General features: G+C 39.8%; 1 long non-coding RNA gene across 1 annotated transcript in view; it reads right to left on the reverse strand.

Annotated features, from left to right (window-relative positions):
* The window catches only part of LOC118794838, a 35,484-nt gene extending 26,561 nt beyond the window's left edge, over positions 1-8,923 (reverse strand). The window contains exon 1 of the long non-coding RNA XR_005005770.1: positions 8,836-8,923. This is a non-coding gene — a long non-coding RNA (uncharacterized LOC118794838). The remainder of the gene's footprint in view (positions 1-8,835) is intronic.
* Positions 8,924-9,234: the final 311 nt, after the last annotated feature.

The following is a 9,234-nucleotide window of genomic DNA, read 5'->3' on the forward strand; positions in this document are numbered from 1 at the left end:
TTAATATTTGTCAGGCTTCAGACTCGGTACTTTTCTTATCGGACATGTCTATCTTGACACCCCATCACCCCCCCTCCCCAGCTCCTTCAGAAAGGAACACACAGTACTGGTCAATCTGATGACTTCTCAATGAGGATTGATGGACAAGATATTTTCTTCACAGGGTAAGTTTGAAAAAAATGACAGGCTTTAAAAATGTCAGACACTGTTCAACAGACAGCTCACAGACACAAGATATACAATAAGTCTGTAAGTTAGTCCTCTCTCCTTCAGGTATTGACCACTTTGTCTGGTAAGTCTTTGAGAAGAGTTGGTGCAATTGGTGTCACGTTGCATTCATCACAATCGCCCTTCAGCCAATCACAATGAGGAAATGAGACACTGTGCTGTTTCACTTTGATCTGGGAGCTCTGAAATGGTTATCAGTTTTATCTCAGAGCTAATTGTTTGCACAATTCTGTCATTCTCAATTGGTCGTGTAGTCTGTGTCGAGATGTCTGAGAGGGGGCATACATGCTTGCAGAATTTAAGCAAAGTATTTTGTGTGAAATGAAAAAAAGAATTTATTTTAAATTGGATTCTCAAAATTCTAAAACTGTGCTCAGTGGTTAAATAGGTTGAATAGAGGCCCCAGTTATCCAATATACATTAATATCTCAGCATCAATACCACATCAATAATACCACAAGCCTAAGTAATTGATGATAGATGTTTGACACGCTTGCTGATCATATTCTCTAGTTTCCAGAGCAGCTTAAAGCAGCAGGAATCATATAGCTCTGATTCAGAGGACCCTGTAATGTCAGATAGACACGGGGAACAATGTTTTTCTCCATTAAAAAAGGATTTCATGTGATTCTGGTACTCATTAGTGAGGAAAATTTCTTTAAAAGAACCATCTTTTGTCAGAGTCTGAACAACACTTCCATCAGTATACAAATTAGCAGGCATGGATCCAGAGCTGTCAAGGCCATGACATGATTAGAATAAAGGTTTTTGAGTTGAAGTTCATCTGCCAGTAGATGGCACCTATCTCTTTTCACTTTCACCAAGACCAAAACAAGCATATTTTTCATGGTTTTCACATTGGTGATCACCATTTGCCTGTCATGGAAAGCACGTAAGATTCTGAGGTGAAATACTTTGTGTTCTTGTCCCACATCATGTACCAATCAATAGCATTAGTTTGAGCAGTCCATTCAGTCCAGCCACTTGCACACAACTGGTCTGCTGCAGGTTTCAAAGTGTGATCCGAATGATAAGCAAGGCGCATCAAGAGATATGATTACCTTGCACTCCTGTGGTCCCTAGCCAGAGGCTCATATTGTGGTCTTATTCTAGATCTAAGGGGTGGTTTAATCTTCAATAGTAGACACTCATGTTTTCACTCACCCTTTCAAACTCCACTGTATGTTCTCCTCAATCAGTTTGCCACTGAAGTAAACAGTACACACTTGGCATTGAAGTGTTTGGCCTTATTAATGGCAGTCCACCCAGCAAACAGGCTGCATTCAATAGATTTGATTGCATCAAATTGATGTCTAAGTGTGGTTTTCATCAGGACATTGTCCAGGTGTACCACCCTGAGGAGGTTCTCTATTATGGGGATTAGTTAGGCAGCATATTATATGATACAGCGCGCGCGCACACACACACACACACATACACACACACACACACACTAATTACAGGCCACCAAAGCTGTTTTGCTTAGAATAGAGAAAGAAAAGACTGCAGTAATTGAGGTGCATGTTAAGAAGAGTCACCTCTCACCTACAGAATTGCACAATATTACGGAGTGGCCTTAGAATGGCTGGTTGGCTTCATCGTATTATTACACTTAGCCTATCCATGTGAGGAAGTGTTTACAGTGCATACTGTACTGCTTTAGGGGTTTGATAGCGGAAATATTTTTTTAAATTATTTCATAACCAGTCTGTTTGCTGTAATGTACAACTGTATTAGCAATTGAATTTCCATATTCTACATAGATATGGCTGCATGCCTCAAAAACATAGGGAAAACAATGTTTTGTATGACCAAATAATATTAGTTGACAGGTATGGGAGCAATTCTGACTGCAGTTTTGAAAATCATTATAGAAGTTATATTGACAAATTTACCAAAAAAGCCCAGTTTACAGGAAAGAGAAATGGAAGGCACTCAAGACATTCACAAACAAAGCACTGGGAAGCACAGGAAGCATCAGGATGGTCAATTGTATGAAGTGATAAAATAACAGTATGGAAGGAGCTTCCCACCACTGTTTCAGGAACTGCGAACTGCATTCTCTTGTGTCCCATTAACAAATGCCATGCAGTTACTGACTGACTACTCAGAATTTCATGAGGCTGTGGGGACAGAGAGCAAAAGAGGCAGCCTTTTATTTTATTTTATTTTATTTTTTAATTATTTGGGTATGCGGAAGCTTTTCTCTGACTACAAGCTTGTGTATGTCCCCAAAGGTCACCCAAAGCCGGCTTGTTGCCGCAGCTTGGTGTTTGGTACTTCTGAGACACAAAGGGAGCAAGATGTGCTGAAAATCCAACATGTTCAATGAGAGATCTGCCAGGCTTGGCACCCGAGCTTCAAAAATCATCCAAAGTCACTTTTGATAAATGTGTGACATCTGTCACTGAAAGTTACACATACCCTGCTTGTAGTCGCCCTTGATTGCACTTCCAGTGCTAGTTCAACACCAAGACAGCCGCGTGTGACACGCTTCATGCTGGTCGCTAGGATCTGCAGTTACTTGAAAGCCCACTTGTAATCAATTACACAGTATCAACAAAACAGTAACCTTACAAAAGTCTTTATCCATCTTGACACAAGGTCACAAAGAACAGAAACGCGATTGACATGCAGTGGTTACGTGGCATTGTACTGTACTATACCACTGATGTTGAAAATATCGCAGCAATGGTTTCATTAACAATGCCTGTTGAAAGAGGCAAATCACATGCTGCAGTGCATTTCTTTATTCACAGTCAGTAGCAGACCTTTGCTGACCATTTTAGAAGTGCTGTACAGCAGGACTGCACTGTTGTCCAGGGGCCTCCACTCCAGCAATTTTTTTTTATTTTTTTTTACATGGTCAATCAATATGGCATAGTTCTCTTTATATACCTAGTTTCTGAGAAGCAAGGAAGAGGGGTTAACACTAATCCATTCAAACAACTCTGTGATTCAATTAATTAAGAGCTCAGATGGAATGAGTGCAAGACACTTCATGGCTCCGGGATTGCAGCTGTGCGGTCCCGGTGTCACAAACACACGATATCTGCTTTAAATTCCACATAGGCTGTAACTTTTGATGAAATTTAAGTGGTTTTCCGTCTGGAGAAAAGTCAATTCAATTAACTGAACAGCAGGTCTTGGCAAGTGGTCTTGCTGCATGTGCCCGGTTCATACATGCAGTATGAAAGGAATGCTTTTCTTGGGATTTTGGATGGGTTTACGGTGCACTGCAATTCATTTATTGATTCGATGCTATAAAGAAAATGCTTCTGGTCATTAAATAATCACTGTCACATGTTGGTTTATTAAACTCTCATTCCTCCATTAGGATTATGCATGCTGAAGCATAATACTCTTAAGCTTGGTTTTCTGGAGTAGACAAGGGTAGTTCATATATATGACAAGGTTATTCGCATGCTTTTATCCTGCTTCTTTTGTGATATACAGCACATGGTTATTTTTGTATGAAACCCATTAATAATGAAACCAAGTCAGCTGGTGAAAAAAAAAAACAATCCCTGTGATACCCTGTTGCCATGTACCACTATTACTGCACAATGGAATAACACAGACATGATAAATGAAAGTTTCAATGTACCTTGGAGAAATTCCAAGCAAAATATGAATCACTCCTCTCTTCTTCCTCCGAGTACATACTCATATCAGAACACTTGATCTGAGGCCAGATGTACCATAGATTTCCTCTTCAGGAGGCAGAGACTGCATGCGTTTCTACATCCTCTGAACCGGTGGCACAATTGTGTTTTGTCTTTTAATCTTCTCTCCCCCTCCAGCCATAGGGGAGCACGGACATCAAATATAAGTCATTAGGTCTTAATAACAGCTTTAAGCTGATGCTGCATGTTGCATCTCTTCCTCATTCCCTGTATAGATAAAACGATTGCACCCTATAGGAGAGCTAATGGCTTTCAGAGAGTGGTTTGCACCTCCCCTTAAAATAGACCATTACTTCATTTGGGATGTGCACCAGGCTGGTTCATGGCATAAAGCAACATTAACAGCACCACAGAAAGAAAGATATTTACCTATTCACAGCAGAGTAAATTCAACAGTAGGTTGATGTGATGTTTATGGTGTAGTGCTAATGCTGTTCTATGTTTCTTTCATTTTTGTTTATCTGTTTATTCAAACCTTTATTTAGCCAGGAAGGTCAGCTGAGAACTCTTTCGTCTTTTACAGCGATGAGCCGGTGAAACTGGGTGGAAAGGGAATTTATGACATTTCCTAGCCAGTCCAGTGTAGGATGGATGATTTAGTGAACAGGAAAGAAAACACAGATTTGCATCCAAAAAAAAAAAACATGGGTTAACACTCCAACCCTTTTGGTAAATACTGCTAAAATTTTATGAGCCACAATGTGCCACTGCCTAGGTTTAAAATGTCATCCAAAAACCTGTGCCTCTTATGGCACTGTTCCCCTATCGTTGCGCTGGATTGCTGGATTTTCTGGAGCTGAAGTGAAGAGTGTCCTCTCCTAGCCTATCTACATCAATTCCATCAGCAACCAGATTATACCAGAAGGTCTCCCATTCAAGCACTAATGGCCATCTCAGTTGGCGCCAGCCATTTGGCACAAGGGAGGCTGAAATGTCGTACGGCTGTTGGTTTCAAAGCAAATTGACAAATTTTGTAATGAGGCCAGTCACAGAAACTCATTACACAATCAAGAGGCTTATTGTGCTTCTTGTCATATTTGTACCTCTACTTGTCTCCTTTTTTACCATGACAAATGAGTAGAATGTGATGGATGGCAAATGCAAAGAGTGGTAAATGGGAGCACAAGGCCGAGGCGATAAGGGTGTTTGGAGCTGCTGTAAACACTTCTCCAGGCTATGAGTGATGGCAGCTGAAAGTGGTTTACCTGCCGTCATGGACAGAAAGGAGAGCCTGAATGAAAATGCATTGGAGGAGGCAACTCAAGCAACAGAAGCAAACTCAACAAAGCTACCTGACCGAACCGGTGGCAGTGTGACGGTAATGTGGCATAGCAGTAAGGACCAGGACTCATGACCGAAGGGTTGCTGTCCCTGCGGGACTACTGTGGTTGTACCCTTGAGAAAGGTACTTAACACAGAATTACCTCAGTAAAGGTCCAGCTGTATAAATGTATAACATGTAAAAATGTAACCCATGTCAGTGACCTTGGATAAGCATGTCTGGTAAATGACAATAATGTAATGTAAACCACTCATGGCAATGTGGTGAAGCAGTTAGAGAAATCCCTGGTGAGGCATTGCAGCTATGTGTAACAACATTTGCTTCAGCTAGGTAAGTAATTGTAATATCTCATGGGGAGAATGGCAGCTTAAAACATTATCTACCACACTTTAGTTACCGCTGAACTTTATCTTGTTTAATAGCATGACTTGCTCCATTACAGCATCTTCTCACATGTGCCTCACTGCAAGTGAGGCCCAGATCAAGACTCATATTTCTATATTACAACAATGTACAATGTAAGTCTTCTTGGATGAAACTATGTAAAATATTCATATGAACAGTAAAAAGAAGGAATATTTGTTAAAACAAGATCTGTTAAACAGATGAGACTGGATATTCAAATGTATCAACTCAGCTCAAGTAATGACTGATCTACTACTAATAAATGGTTGTAATATTCACTGTATGGATATTCTACATTCTATTATGCACAGGAAAAATCAACCTTCCTTTTGTGCATTTGTATTCCAATGGGCCAGCTCATTTTTTTCAACTGTTCCCAGTACCCTGTTTTCAAATTCTGACTCGGCACATTAAGTACCTTCAGCAGGTCAGCAAGCCATGACTGAGGGAGATATTCCACAGCAACGACTGCAGCAGAATACAATGTAGTTCGGTCTGACTGGATCACATCAGTAGCCCGGTAAGGAAATGTTAAATCGCCTGGCCATGCACCTTCCTTCTTCATTCATACTGCATCTTGTTCAGCAGCGATTGCAAGTACTGGGACATCTGCATATCATCCATCTACGTGTCTATACAGGTGGGGGTGGGGGGTGGGGGTAAATTTGCCTCTTCTCTTTCCACCTGTCTCATACTCTCATCCCAGAACACTTGATCCCTCTTTGAGGTTTCCTTCTGAGACTTGTACCATGAGGACAGCCTTTTCCTGACCATCTAAATTAAATATCTGTGATGCTAACATCCTGGCTCAAATGTTTCAGCACTAGCCTAATATATACACATATACATAGTATAATTAAATAAGAAAACAAGAGTGAAATGGGGAAAAAAATCACAGAGATTGGCCTTTTTATGTTAACATATACTTGAAGTAAAATATAGAAAATTGACAACTTAAAGTGTATTTTTTTTTATTAATATTATAACAATTATAAAATTTGTTTTCCTAAAAAGTCAGTGTAAGAGGGCCCTGTAAAAGGTTTTTGGTTTGTAGTTACAGGAACTGCGTACGTCTTAGCAGGCAGAGTTGCTGTGCTGTACCCAGAAGCCCAGTAACAAATCTCAAGATTAAGTAGCTTGGCACAGCAAAGACAGCAACCTCATTAGAACTGTGTCCACCTCACAGAAATATCTGCCTGGCCCGGGTTCTGCGTTAACAATGCGTACGCCATATGTCTGTCCAGCTGACAGCGAGCCGCTGCGGCACACCGCCTGAAGGCCGTTGCTCTGGAGCCTGCCGCGGTTGCATCACCCAGTGCAAGGCAAATGAAGGCACATGCATTTAAAGACAGCAGACGGAAGCAGACAGGCAGTCGACACATGGCAGTAGCAATACACCGCGGAGGGAAGACATTGCAAGCTTTTGTAACCGGCAAGGTTTCTACTTCTGTTGTCATCGATCTATTAACTCCAAATGGAGATTTTTTTTGTTTGATGTTTCTTTTATTTGTTTTAAAATGCAGGAAATAAGTTATTTAGGTTGTTTTAATAAAAAGCAAGGGACTTTCATGTAGCACATGAAATGTCAAAGTTAAAATGATCAAACAACCAAGTTCATCCATGGAGTTGGCATGTGGAAAGTTATGTTTCTGCTCAAAGATATTGAGGTGGATGAGCATATGGCAGTTTCATAATGGTTACTGTGGATACATCATTTGATAAAACACTGCCCTGGATTCAAACAAAGCCGCTAGGTCATCTTTAGGAAAAACAATTAAACAAAAACATACCTTGCTACATTGATCCACCATCATATCACAGTTACGTTTTCAGGGCTTCTACGGATTACAGATTATAGAACAGGAACCGAGATCTTGCTAGCAACTGATAGTGGTTTGTCACTAAATGAGCGACACCAGAGAGTACGTTTAATACAGCAGTAAACATCCCTGTCCCTCTGCATTACAGCCTTATGAGATTACCTGCTTTATTCATGTGAGGGGAGACCATGTCGTTTCAATACAGATAACCTGTTAATATTGCGGTGCAAAATGCACTAAGTAATATCATACCGTGAAAGCAAGTGTACAAACAGTTAGGTTCTGGAACTTGTCACGTAACTCTGATTTTACCCGTGAGCCCTGAGTTTTTAACATTCCATACCGTCCTTATGCTGGTGTCTGGTGCATTCATACTACATTGTTATGTTTTGCTTGTTTTTCCACTAGCTATCTCATAAATACTGTGAATAATGCTTCCGTATATGCTACGCATTTTTATATTTTAAGGTGGCTCATGTAAAGTCAAGTTTTGTATGTTGAGTGACCAGATACTGCATATACTTTAAAGTGATCTTATAGCATTCTAGAAAAATTATAGTTAAATAAAAAGTATTTGGGGGATAAGTACTGTTTAATGACAAGACAAACTGATGTGAACATCACAGGTTGCTGTGAATGTCACATCCATCTATTTCATTTTCACAGATTAAGAGAGACATTCTTCTTCCACAATGTCATGCCCCTGGACCAACGCCAGCACACAATGGTTCATTTGTGAGAAAAGAGACCTGAGCTGAACAGTATCAGTGAACTAAAGTATTGGAAAAGGCCTAAACAACAGTTGTGTACAAATTCCAGAAATACTCTGAACAGTGGGTATAGCTTCTATAGCTATACAGTTTTATGTTTTATCGTGATATTGCTGCACACACAAAATGATATGTGCCCAACCAAATTCAAAATAGTGCAATGAATAGCTATCTAGAGTTGTATCAGAGCAATGTTTGAAAAACTAAAAAAAAAATTTGCACAAATTTTCCATAGCTACAGTAATTTTTAATAACTGTCTATTTTTGAATCTATGTAGATTAATCTACACAATTCTCAATACAAAGTTGGTTTCCTGTTTCTATACTTAAATTTAAATTATGTTATAGCTAAATAATTGTACTTTTTGTTGCAATGCTGTTATTACAATGTTATTACAAAGGCGCCAGTAAATGATATGACAGCAGTCCTGTGATTGCTAACCCAAGTGGTCATTAAGTTAGGCAGCCTGCCTTGCTGCATTACAACAGTGTATGGAACCTGCTAAAACGGTGTGCTCTATAATCGTTGAGTCTATTAGATTAGTAGTTGGCCTTCCCCAGATCCTATTAGAGGGACTTTGGACCTACAGGTAATAGGGCAGTGTAACGTGATGCAAGCCAACAGAGTAAGTCTTCTCACTTACCACCACAGTCCAGGTTAAACTCTCCAACAGGAATGTGCCTCTTTACTTTTCGCCATTAGCATTTGTCCCATTTTCATGTTTCCTGCTGCTTTCCCTGGAGTCAAATGAAGAAAAAGAAGAAAGAACAATGGTTTAAGTCCAATGACTAATTGCAGCTATCAGGACAATTAACATTTTGAAATTTTAAGGGCTGCTGCAGCTGCTGATTTGGGCAAAAATCAAATAATGAAGTTATACACAGCACTCTAACACCACTCAATTTTGACATTAATAGATTGAATAGAACAGTGGAACGAAAAGCCAGACAGCAAACTTTAATTGCATGTCTATCTTGGCATTGTTCAATTTAAAATTGTGCCTGTTGTTAGATTCTGACTAGACACACCCATTTTATTCTGT

This window comes from Megalops cyprinoides, chromosome 19, assembly GCF_013368585.1.
Source record: "Megalops cyprinoides isolate fMegCyp1 chromosome 19, fMegCyp1.pri, whole genome shotgun sequence".
Taxonomy (NCBI): Eukaryota; Metazoa; Chordata; class Actinopteri; order Elopiformes; family Megalopidae; genus Megalops; species Megalops cyprinoides.